The sequence below is a fragment of the Saccopteryx bilineata genome, chromosome 8 (assembly GCF_036850765.1).
Source record: "Saccopteryx bilineata isolate mSacBil1 chromosome 8, mSacBil1_pri_phased_curated, whole genome shotgun sequence".
Lineage (NCBI taxonomy): Eukaryota > Metazoa > Chordata > Mammalia > Chiroptera > Emballonuridae > Saccopteryx > Saccopteryx bilineata.
In genome coordinates, this window is record NC_089497.1 from 55,827,293 (window position 1) to 55,839,716 (window position 12,424).

The following is a 12,424-nucleotide window of genomic DNA, read 5'->3' on the forward strand; positions in this document are numbered from 1 at the left end:
CTTGGATGGGACAGAGTCTCATGAAATCACGATGATGGGCAAACAGTGACGGGTTGACAGAGACTCATATATGGTGTTTGCCACAGAGGGAGGGCCCAGTAAAGAAAGAACAGTTGCTGCCAGAACTTCTGTTTGAGAGAAAGCTGCCCCTCCAACCTTCACTCTGAAGCCAGACAATTCAGTTTTTTCCCATATGTCTCTGGCCTTTTGAACTGCTGCCCCAATGCTGGAGCTGAGAGTGAGTCCAAGTAAGTCTGTGTCAGCCCTTTAAGAGGGACTGCCTGACACTCCAGCAGCCCTTCTTCTTACTCAGCCACAATCCCCACTGGTTTCCACAGTTAGAAGTTATGAGGACTTTTATTCCTGACACTAGAACTCTGGGCAGGGAGCCTCGTGTGGACCTGGGAGCCCTCATTCCTCAAAGAGGCCTCCGTAGCTGAAATATTTATTCCAAATTTTAACTGCTAGAATTTCCATTCTTTTTAAAGCTGAATAGTATATATACCACATTTTGTTTATCATTCATACTTGGGTTACCCATTAGACACTTGGGTTGCTTTCACCTTTTGGCTACTATAAATAATGCTGCTATGAGCATAGGTGTACAGATATCTGTTCACTTCCTGCTTTCAATTTCTTTTGGTATATATATTTATATATAAATGTGAAATTGCTGGGTCATATGGAAATTCTGTTTTTAATTATTTGAGGAACCATCATATTGTTTTTTTCATAGCAGTTGTACCATTTTACATTCCTATCATAGCACAGTATTATACAGAAATTAAAATAAAGGATGAGAATGAAATGTATTACATAGGAACTTATAAACATGTCATTCCCTTTTCTTGGAACATTCTCCCATCCTACCTAGAGCTTCACCTGGATGAATCCTACTTATCTTCTAAGTTTTGGCATAAGCAGTATACTTCTGAAATGTTTTCCAGTCAACCTTCCTTTGTTAGGTCTCTATTCCCTGTCTCTCCCTCTCATAATCATTGTCATATTGTATTATAATTGTCAGTTACAGCACGTCTCCTTTACCACTAGACTGAAGTTCCATGAAGGCAGAACTGTGTCTGCCTTGTTCATTGTCAAATCCCCACAGTTGGGTTAGAATGGATGTTAAATAGTATTGTTAAATCAATTGATGAGTTGCCTGACCAGGTGGTGACACAGTGGATGGAGTATGGACCTAGGATGCTGAGGACCCAGGTTTGAAACTCTGAGGATGCCAGCTTGAGTGGGGCTTACCAGCTTGAGCATAATATCATAGACACGACCACATGGTTGCTGGCTTGAGCTCAAAGGTCACTGGCATCAGCCCCAGGTTGTGGCTTGAACAAGGGGTCACTGGCCCAGCTGGAGCCCCCTGGTCAAAGCACCTATAAGAAAGCAGTAGATGAACAACTACTAAAGTGACACAACTATGAATTGATACTTCTCATCTTTCTCCCTTTCTGTCGGTCTGTCCCTGTCTGTCCCTCTCTCCAGTGGTGGGATTCAGCTGGTTTGCACCAGTATGGCAGAAGCGATACCTAATTTTTTGAGTTTGGCAAACCAGTTTTTAAAATGGCATTTATAATCAGAGTTCTCTATAAGGTGGGTGCCTGGGCAGCTGCCCAATGTGGAAATCACAAATTTACTTTCTTTACTCTTTTTTAATGCTCATCTGTGCAATAGCGTCTTCTAAGCTCCCATAGTAATGTTCATTCCATCCATAGGTGAAAAAAATTTGACAGAACTATGCTTGTAATATTTATATATTCATTTCATAAAATTCATTATACCTTTGGTGAAATACTATATTTTAATTTTCTCGAGTTTTTTACTTCAGTAAACAAACATATAACATAAAGTGCCAAACAACCAGGGGATGACAGGCTGCCATTTGTTTCAGCTTTGTGTTATACCCAAAAGTCCCCCAAGATATGAGTGTGCTGGTGTTTCCCAAATCATGAAATCAATAGGAAGCTAGGACACAATGAACCAATAGAAATATAGATTTTTAAGGGCTATCTTATTGCCCATTTTGGAAGCCATGGAAGAATGCTCACAACTTTCACATGATAAACAGGTTTGTTATACACATTATTTGATCATATTTCATCTGCATAACCAATGACATTTATTAATTCAGCCTAGAAATTTTCATTTAGTATCGATAAAATAAAGAAAATGTATGTTATATTAATTTTTTCATTAATATTTTAAAACTCTTTCTTATAACATAATCTAGTTTTGTGTATCTCTTTTATTGTTCTTGTTTAAGTATTAAATGCATGAAATAATAAACTACCTTTTGGTATACCATTTTTTTATACTTAAAACGGCCACTAGGACAGAAAACCAATTGTTAAAATATTTGAATCCCACCACTGCCTTTTACTCTCTGACTGTCTCTCTTGCAAATAAATAAATAAAATCGATGAGTTTTAGAAATGTGACAAAGTGACAGAAAGCAATTATAGTCCTGAGATACCCCCCCTGAAGCAAATATTCATAGGCTATCAATTTCTGCACTTAAGAGGTACAGAAAGATTATCTCCTATCTCATAGTGCCTCAGGATCTCTGAGCAGGAAGGGACTGTGGGTCATTGTGTCCAACCTCCTAGAGCGTACAGTCTCCCCATGGCCACCCTGAGGGTAGTTTTTCAGCTTGGCCTGAGTGCTTCCAAAGATTATCACAATATAGTCATGCTTTGCATGTCACAGAAACTTCAATTAAGAGTGACGAACTAGTGGAGGTTCATTTCCCTCCTATACCAAGAAGCCCAAGGTAAGCAATTGGTGACTCTAGATTAGTCATTCAGTGATGTCTTTGGGGCCCAGGCTTTTTCCATCCTTCGGCTTCGCTAGCCTCAACATGTTGCCTTTTCATGCTTGTGTAATTGATGCCTCATGATTGAAGAATGGCTGCCACAGCTCCAGGCATCACATTCCAGTAAAGACAAGAAGAAAGGAAAGGAGACAGTGCCAGCAAGCCTTCCTCTTCCATCTGCCGCTTTTCTAAGAAAGCAAAACTCCAGAAGTTCTCCAGATAGCTCCATCTGTTTTTTACTGACCAGAACTAGATTATTAATCACAAAGTGAAGGGAGGCTGGAAAATTAAGATTTAATTTTTCAGGCCTCTATAGTGGAAGATAACAGGGTGTGGTTAGTAATAACTATTGAATCTGTTTTATGCAGTCACTGTTTCTTTTAAAGCAGACCCTCTGCCACATGTGTGGACTGAACAGAAACCTGGTTGGGCCAGGGATGTAACTGGGACCAGATCATAGTTAGGCATTTCCCAAGTGACCAATGGAGTCACTTGATTTTTCACATTTTCCTATAGTGGATACTACTCTCAAATCTCTACCCTTCACCTTCTCTTATTCTGTCAGTATTGAATAGCCATGTGATGTAGACAACTTATACCAACTCTGGGGGTAATAGAGCTGCCCAGCTGATTTTCCTGGTACAGGGCTTCCCAAGGGGTGTCTCTGACTACTGCACTGCATTTGATTGCCAGAACACTGGCGTGAAAGCAAGGAGATTGGGGTTCTTACCTCAGCTTTACCATATTAGAACCATGTGAAAGTGGGGTGCCCTTTGCTTCCTTTGGGCCTCAGTATCCTTCTCTACAAAATGGGAGGGTCAGACAAGACGACCTCCAAAGTCCCTGACAACAACATCATTCTGGATTCTCTGACTCTGCTCGTCTCACAGTCCTGAAGTCCCCAGTAAATGGGAAAGTAATTTTTTGCCTGTGTTACCTTAGCTTGGGCAAGCTATTCCAAGCAGCTGGGACATCTGTGCCACTGTTTTGGTGCCATACCTTAGTGCTCTGCCCAGGTGTCAGCTGGCTCCTCCCCAGGGATGCAATACCAAATGAGCTTACTGGAATGGGGTATTAAAGGCCTCGGCCTTGGTCCCTGAAACACTCAGTTTCTGCTCGATGCCTGCATCCATGTGGTTGGTTGTCTTACTCCTGCTGTGGCTGAGTCCTGCGGCCCCAAATCGGGAGACAGGTGAGGAGCTAAGCTAGCAGGTCAAAGGGACCCTGGCCTCTAGTCTCATTGATTCATTTGTTGATGCATTTGTTCATTCATCCAATCTTTCATTCAATTATTTATTCATTCATTCTTTTTTGTCCCTGGCATGATCCACCTCCTGGGGGATAATGTGTACTAATTTATTAAGTAATTCATTTATTCTGACACTTACTAAGCACCTGCTAGTGCTTAATGTGGCTTCTCTGTTATATTTATAAGATGTCCTTTGTGTGATTAGCTTACAAAGGTCTGTTTTGGTTGGGGAGTCTGGAGGAGTATCCAGGGAGGTTCCTGTGAGTAGAGGTAGCATGGGGTTCTAGAATTTGTACTCTTGGGGGCTGCAGGGAGTAGGGAAGGTGCTGACAAACCTAGACCAGATTAATAGGCTACTCACTGGGCAACTGCCATGAACCAACCTGTTCAGTTTAATCAAACATCCCTGAAAATGCAATGAATGGATAAAGTTGTATTTACCAGAACTTTTTTTGGGAGAAAGCTAGATTCATTGGTATAAATATATTTGGCTTGGGGACCTTAAGGGACATGTTTAAGTAATAACAGACATGTTACTAAATTGCTGTGTAAAAAAGTACTTTTGAGGAAGGGCAGGGCTTCAGTTTTGCTGTGGGGGTTTTGCAAATTTGAGGCTGGAGTAGGATTGTTGAGAACATAGAGAGGAAGAGGAGGCTGCCTTGTGCTCTTTCTCCTCACCCTTTCTAGGCAGTGCTCACCCTCTTTGATATAAAATTTTAAAACGTGTTTAAAGAGTACTGCTCCAAGGAGGTGCGAACTATTAGCATTGGGTTCTTAACCCAGCCCTGTGGGGCCCTATTCCTGGCCTCCTTTTACTAGCCAATGGGATGGTCACAGAGTAGCCACTTGAAGTATGACTCCTTACCAGGAAGCCATATTCTGATGGGCTCACTCTTCCACCAAACCCTGTAACTCTCCCTTTAACTGCAGCACAGCACTTACCATACAGCTCAATGACATTGTGATCGTTTGCAGCATGATGATGTTCTGTTAACTAGACTGAACTCCTGGAAGGTGTTTTTTGGGGGTGGGGCAGGGCAGGGGAATGTATCTCCCTGATCCACCATGGCACCTGGTCCAGAGAGTCACTCAATGGAATAAAATGAATGAATGAGTAAATATGTGCTTGGTCACTATGGAAGTGAACTTCCTTTTCTTAACTGTATTGTCATTTTTCTGATAGTACCAGTCAGGACTGTTAGGAACCATAACTTTCTCCTAGCCCATGTAAATTGTGGGAGATCAAGTGTGAGCTGGTTCAATTCAGATCTTTTAAATTAAGTAAAAACTATTTGGCACTGGATTTACAGAAATGCAATTCCTGCCCTCAAGTTTCCGGTACAGAAGACAGCTACCTCCGGAAGGAAAGCTGTAACAGTAACGGAGACAAGGATTGATGCTATGTTAAAGTTAACATCAATGGATTTTAGGATTAAGAGGAAAAAGTGAATCTCAGCTGGAGGGGTGCAGGATGGCCTCTCAGGATAAATTGAATTTATTTTTAAAAACCATCATGGAAAATTTCATTTGTTTGTTTCTTTTTTATGTGCCTTGACCACGGGCCTTCAGCAGACCAAGTAAACCCTTGCTTGAGCCAGCGATGTTGGACTCAACTAGATGAGCCCTCGCTCAAGCTGGCGACCTCGGGGTCTCGAACCTGGGTCTTCCGCATCCCAGTCCGACGCTCTATTCACTGCGCCACCGCCTGGTCAGGCGGGACAGGAAAATTTCAAACACACACAAAAATGGGGAGAATAATAAAGTAGGAAGGATAACGAACCAACTGTACCTATTGGTTAGCTTCCAAATTCACCCCAATTTCTTACCTAACATATTTAGAAAATATAACCACAATACTGTATCAGAGCTGAAATAATTAAAATAATTACTACATCATTTCTTGCCTATCAGTGTGCATATTTCTGTCAAAAAGAACTTCTTGTAGTTGGTTTATTTGAATCAGAATCTAAACAAGCTCTGTACATTATATTTAACTGGTATATTTCCTATGTCTCTTTAAATCTATATTCACTCTTTCTTTCTTTCTTTTTTTTTTCCATGCTGTTTATTTGTTAAATGAACCAGGTCATTTGTCCTGTAGAATATCCTCCACTTTATATTTGTCTGATTGAATCTTTGTGGATGCCCTCTGTCCTCTGCATTTTCTGAAATCTGGTAGTTAAGGTTCATTTTTTTCTGGCAGGAATATTTCACAGGTGGGGCTGAGTACTTCCTATTACATCTTGAAGGAGACACACAATGTTTAGTTGTCCTACTTTTACTGGTGTTGAACTTGATTAGCCAGATGCATCCATTTTAAGTCTATTATAATAGTTCCCCCTCCACTGTTTGCTAGTGGTTTTAGCTTCTACTGGTGATTGTCTATGAAATTTATTTTTTAAATTCATAATTTCCAAATGATGGGTTCCTTAATTTTATCATTCCTTCTTCATTTATTAGTTTGAGTCCTTTTATAAAGAGGACCTTACCCTTCAGTTTGTATGAAAAGGTTAGATAAATGTTTCTTTATTTGTCATTTTCAGAATAATAAACTAGTTCCTTAGCAACCCTGGGAAGGTTGAATTTAAACATGACCTTGATAAAAGTGAAGTGGTTATCTGGGGGTAGAGGGGGAAAAGGAGTAAAGAGGAACAAATATACAAGTGACAAAAAATGATTTGACTTTGAGTGATTGGCACCCAACTCAATCAACAGTTCAAATGCTATAGAAATGTTTACCTGAAACTTATATACTCTTAATTAATTAATGTCACCCCATTAAATTTAATTTAAAAACATTAAAAAAAATAAACATGACCTTGAAAGATAAGAATACTTTCTTCTAGTGTGTATGAGAGGAAGGTCTTTGAAGCAGAGGAAACGGCTTGAGCAAAGGCTCACAAGTAGAAGTATGCAGGGAATTTAGAGGATGGCAGAGATTGGTGGCAAATGCAACCAGAGGCTTTTAAAATGTGACCCCTGAGCATGGTGTGGTGGGAAAAGCAGAGAAAAAGTCAGGATTACTGGTTCTGCTCTCAGCTCTGGGACCCATTCAAGCATGAACTTGGGAAAATTGCTTTTCTATTCTAATTGCTTTTCTGTTTCTAGATTAGTGGCTTTCAAACTTTCATGGCCACAATCCACATTAATAAATATATTTTACACTGTGGCCCAGTACATACATACATATATATAAAAATAAAAAAAAATTTCAGGAAAATCTCCAAACAACTTATATAAATAATGTATGTGGTTCTATTCTATTCTATTCTATTCTATTCTATTCTATTCATTCCATTCCATTCCATTTTATTCCATTCCATTCCAATAAATGCTGTTCATGACCACTGAATTGATCTCTGACTCACAAATGGGCTACAACCTTTGTTTGGGTGGCTCTTTTCCAGCTCCAGTCCTCTTTGATCCATACCTGCTATTGGTGACAACCTGACACTGGACCAGGCACTTGGGAAGGAGAATGATGTGAAAGGGGAAACTGATCATTTACAGGAGACTCCTGAGCTGAGCCTGAGGCAGAAGCCAGGCCAAACTCACAGGCCTCCACCCAGTCAGCCCAGCCCAGCCCACCATGACAGACCTCCCCGGCCATTACTCACCTTTCACCAGATACCTGCTGGCCTCTGTTTCCACAACAGGCTGGGGTGGCCACACCTATCCTGTCAGAGGCCTTCCCCCTGTTGATCATGTCAACTTTGTAAGGCCCTCAAGTTTGTCCCCAAACAAAGCCCCAGGCAGGTGCTAAAGTACCAAGAGGCAATTAGGAAGGTCAAGGTAGAGAACGGGATTAGAGTCCTGAGCATGAGAACACAGGGGGCCTATTCTCACCTGAGCCACAGAATTACCAGGTAACCTGGGCCATGGTCCCTACCTGCCAATGCCTTGCTTTCTCTATTTCTTAAAGAAGACAAGACCCCTCATTTTGTAATGGATGGTAGGACTATCAATACATTCTTTTTTATGCCTGAATAATGTTCTGTTGTATAGGGTCATCAGTTGATGAATGTTTGAATTGTTTTCACTTTTCGGCTTTTATGAATAATGCTGCTAAGAACGCATGAGCAAGTTTTTTTTATGTGAACATATATTTTTCAGTTCTCTTAAGCATATACTGGAAGTGGAATTGCTGAGACATGTGATTAACTCTATGTTAAACATTCTGGGAAATTGTCAAATTGTTTTTCAAAGTGGTTGTGCCATTTTTCAATTCCACCAGCAAGGTATGGGTTCCGACTTCTTCACATTCTCAGCAAAACCTGTTTTTTTATTTCTTTTCCTTTTAGTTATTCTAGTTAGTGTGAAGTGGTATCTCATTGTGGCTTTGATTTTCATTTTCTTGATGTCTAATAATGACTCCTTTCATGAGCATATGGGTCATTTGTATATCTTCTTTGGATATATCTATTACCCATTTAAAAATTGGGTTGTCTTTTTTTGTTGAGTTGTGGGAGTTCTTTACATATTCTAGATAAAATTATGTTATCACATATATGATTTGCTGATATTATCTCCCATTTCATGGGTTATCTTTCTACTTTTTTGACAGTACCATTAGAAGCACAAAACTTTCAAATTTTGATCAAGTCTAGTTTATCTATTTTCTCTTTTGTTACTTGTACTTTTGGTATCATATCTGAAAAACCATGGCTTAATCTAAGGACATGATGGTTTATATCATATGTCTATGTATTTGCCCAAGAATTTTATAGTTTCAACTCTAACATTTATATCTGTTTTGAGTTCATTTTTGTTTTTGTATATGGTGTGAGGTAGAGATCCAAATTTTGCTATGGTTATACAGTTTTCCAGCAAGATTTGTTAAATTTATTTATTTATTTGCATGTGTGTGTGTGTGTGTGTGTGTGAGAGAGAGAGAGAGAGAGAGAGAGAGAAAGAAAGAGAGAGAGGGACAGACAGAAACAGACAGACAGGAAGGGAGAGAGATGAGAAGCATCAACTCATAGTTATGGTACCTTAGTTCCTTAGTTATTCATTGATTGCTTTCTCATAAGTGCTTTGACCAAGGGGCTCCAGCTGAGCTAGTGACCCCTTGCTCAAGCCAGCGACCTTAGGGTCATGTCTATAATCCCTTGCTCAAGCCAGTGACCCTGCGCTCAAGCTGGTGAGCTTCCGCTTGCCAATGAAACTTTGCTCAAGTCAGCAATCTTGGGGTTTCGAACCTGGGTCCTCAGTGTCACAGGTTGGTGCTCTATCCACTGGACCACCACTGGGTCAGACAAATATATCTATTTTTAATGTCCTTTTTCCTACAGGCAGCTGCTCCCAACCCCAGTCCCTCTGCTGCCTTGGAATAGACCACCACTGCAAGAGAGGAAGCTGCTATTGTGATGCATTCTGCCATGTGGCACTGGACTGCTGCCCAGACCACCACAGCCTTTGCAATCTTGGTAACTCACATGCACCTCTTTCCTACCCCCACGGAGCTGGATGCTGTGACTGACAGAGGCAAGGCTCTTGTGTGTGCTTCAGGCCAAGGGCAGGATCAGAACTCCTGAGGTCCCCAGCAATCCTGAGATCCTTGCGTTCTGTCCATTTTATGTCAGAAGTGCCCAGACATTCCTCCCAGCTGCTGCCCCACTGCCCCTTGCCACCTGCTGCTCCCTCTGAGCCACTTTTCCAGCTGCCACAAGGAGGGGTTGCGCTGTTAATGGTTAGGGGTCAGGGTAGGGAATGTGGTGGTTGGGGTCTACCTTGCTTCCCCACCTTCTCTTGCAAGGTAGCTGCCTCTTGACCTGTCCCATGTCATCTTCTGAGGACAGACGAGAGGGTGCAGAGAGGTGCCAAGGGTGATGGGCAGGAGCAGGGGTAGAAGGCAGGGACAAGGACAGGTGCTTTTACCCCGTGTTTCTCAGCTTCTCGGAATACCAAGATGGTGCTGCAGATGGCGTTGAGGATGGAGAACCCACCAAGCCCTGCCCGAGAGAATCTTGACTGGGTGCAGGACGTGGTGAGTGCCCTGGAAGTTCTCCCAGAAAGGGTGGGGCGATCTGCTCCTGCCTCCCGGCTTCCAGCCCCGAAGGCAGGGGGAAAGAGGCCTGAGCTGGGGCCGCGCTCCCTCCCAGCCTGGTGCGAGGGCTGCAGCCGGGGTTCCTGCCGTGGACACCGACCCTGGGATTGCATATGATCTTCACGTGTCATGAAATATTGTTCCTCTTTTGACTTTTTCAACCACTTAAAAATGTTAAATTTTTTTTTTAAGCAAGACACAGAAAGAGAGAGACAGAGAGAAACAGGTAGGAACAGATAGAGAGGAAGGAGTGAGATGAGAAGTATCAATTCTTCATTGCAGCTCCTTAGTTGTTCATTGATTGCTTTCTCATATGTGCCTTGACTGGGGGGCTACAGCAGAGTGAGTGACCCCTTGCTCAAGCCAGTGACCTTTGGGCTCAAGCAAGTGACCATGAAGTCATGTCTATGATCCCAGTGACATTTGGACTTAAGCCAGAGATCCACACTCAAGCTGGATGAGCCCACCGCTAAGCCAGTGAACTCAGGATTTCGAACCTGGGTCCTCTGCTTCCCAGTCCAATACTCTATGACACTGCGCCACTGACTGGTCAGGCAAAAAAAAAAAAAAAAGAAATTTAACTTGTTAACAGTACAAAAAACAGGCAGCAAGACAGATTTGGCTCATAGACTGTAGTTTGCCTCTTTCTGCCCTAAATTACCCTCTGTTCTTTACTTCTTTTTTGAGTTGTGGCTTTAGCCCTGACCTGTCCAGAGCTTTCTGCCCAGGACTGGAGGAGAGGCCTTGGTCCCCAGCCTAGGCATTTGATGACTCTGGGAAGAAAGAAAGGCAGCATAATACAATGAAAAGAGCATGGGCTCAGAGCCAGATAGGCCTGGGTTCAAATCCTGGCTCCAGCACTTATTACGTGGGTGACTTCCTGTAACTCCTTCAGCCTTTCTGAGCCTCCCTTTCCTCACCTGTGTCCTGGAGCTTGCCTTATAGGGCCGTGTGGAAGGGCCTGTTCTTGGTGGATCTACAACAGGAAATAGCTGTTAACTGGGGACATGTGACTAAGCTAGAGAGGGAACGGGCTTTTGCTTTCTGCTCACTCAGGTCCAGCGGTTTCTCCAGTCCAGCCTCCCAGGGATGTCCCTCTCCGCCTCTGTGAGGGGAATCAGGAAGGGAGCCTGACACGGCCCCTGAAGCTTGTCCCCACGTCGTGGAGTAGAGCGCACGCTGCCCCTGGGCTGCTGGGCACGGCGGTGCTGGTCTCCGGGAGGCCATCCTGTGTGCCTCCACATTGGTTCAACCAGAGGAAAACGGAAATCTGCAATTGTTGTAAACACACTTAAATGTGCCTAGAATCAGCCATACAAACTATAAAACATAAACTTGGTTCATGGTATGCATTGTTTGTGTTGGTTACAGTGAATCTAACAAAATTTCTTTGAAGTAGAAAGTAAGAACCTAGCACCCTTTGGCTAAGCAATTTGTGCTTCTGTCTTTGATATTCCTTCCCAGGTACCTTATGACTGCCTGAAGTCCTGTGAGACTGTCTGAGTCCTGTAACCTCATGCCCACCCCCACTTCCTGGGGAGAAAGGAGAGGCAGGGGGCCGTCTCCGGGTGGGCTGGAACTGGCCTCTGGTGTGTGTGGGGGTCTCCTTATGTGAAGATGTCAAAGCTCTAAGAGGGTGATGCCAAGGAGCTGGGGGTCTGCTGGGCCCATTACCTTCCCTCCCAGACCTGCTTCTCCCATTCAGTGACCAGATCCCTGCACACTAGCCTTCTGGACCTCAGACCGCAGGGTCATCTTTGACTTCTGTCCGCCCCTGACTGTCCTGTGCAAGGTGCCTTGTCTTTCTCCCTCTACTTCACCACGTGGTTCAATCGGCTCCCCTTACGGTCCCACTGCCAATTCCCAGGTCCCGCCTCCGAACCAGTCTGCTTGCCCCAGAATCTCCCCTAACTGGGCTCAGCCCACACTGTACTGCCCAAAGCAGAGCTCTGGTGTTGTCAGTTCCCTGCTCAGAAACCATCTCTGGCTTCCTCTGTCTATAGTAAAGGCTAAGCTCCCATACATGACCCCAAGGCACATTTTGGCCTTATCTCCTACTAGGGGTCCCCTTCCCCACTCCTCTGTTCCAACTGAATAGAATGACCCATTACCCCGTCTAAGCTTTGCTCTACACCTTTGCTGATCTGTTTTAGTTCAGTTTTTCTAAAAGAAGAATCTGAATAATTTACCTAGGAACCCCAACAAGCAGGGGTGAGGGAAAGGGGCCATGGAACAAAGAAGAAGGGAGACCCAGTACAAAGATGCCTTATCCAGTGGACCCCTGCTATGGCTGAGTGGTGGCTTGATC

General features: G+C 43.2%; 1 long non-coding RNA gene across 2 annotated transcripts; it reads left to right on the forward strand.

Annotated features, from left to right (window-relative positions):
• Positions 1-3,954: 3,954 nt before the first annotated feature.
• LOC136312196 (uncharacterized) lies at positions 3,955-11,455 on the forward strand. Of its 2 annotated transcripts, none has more exons than XR_010726905.1 (4): positions 3,955-4,013; positions 9,362-9,496; positions 9,962-10,056; positions 11,173-11,455. It is a non-coding gene; the product is annotated as an uncharacterized lncRNA (long non-coding RNA). The 2 variants fall into 2 exon arrangements; XR_010726904.1 differs by lacking the exon at positions 3,955-4,013 and adding an exon at positions 7,852-7,936.
• The last annotated feature ends 969 nt before the right edge of the window (positions 11,456-12,424 follow it).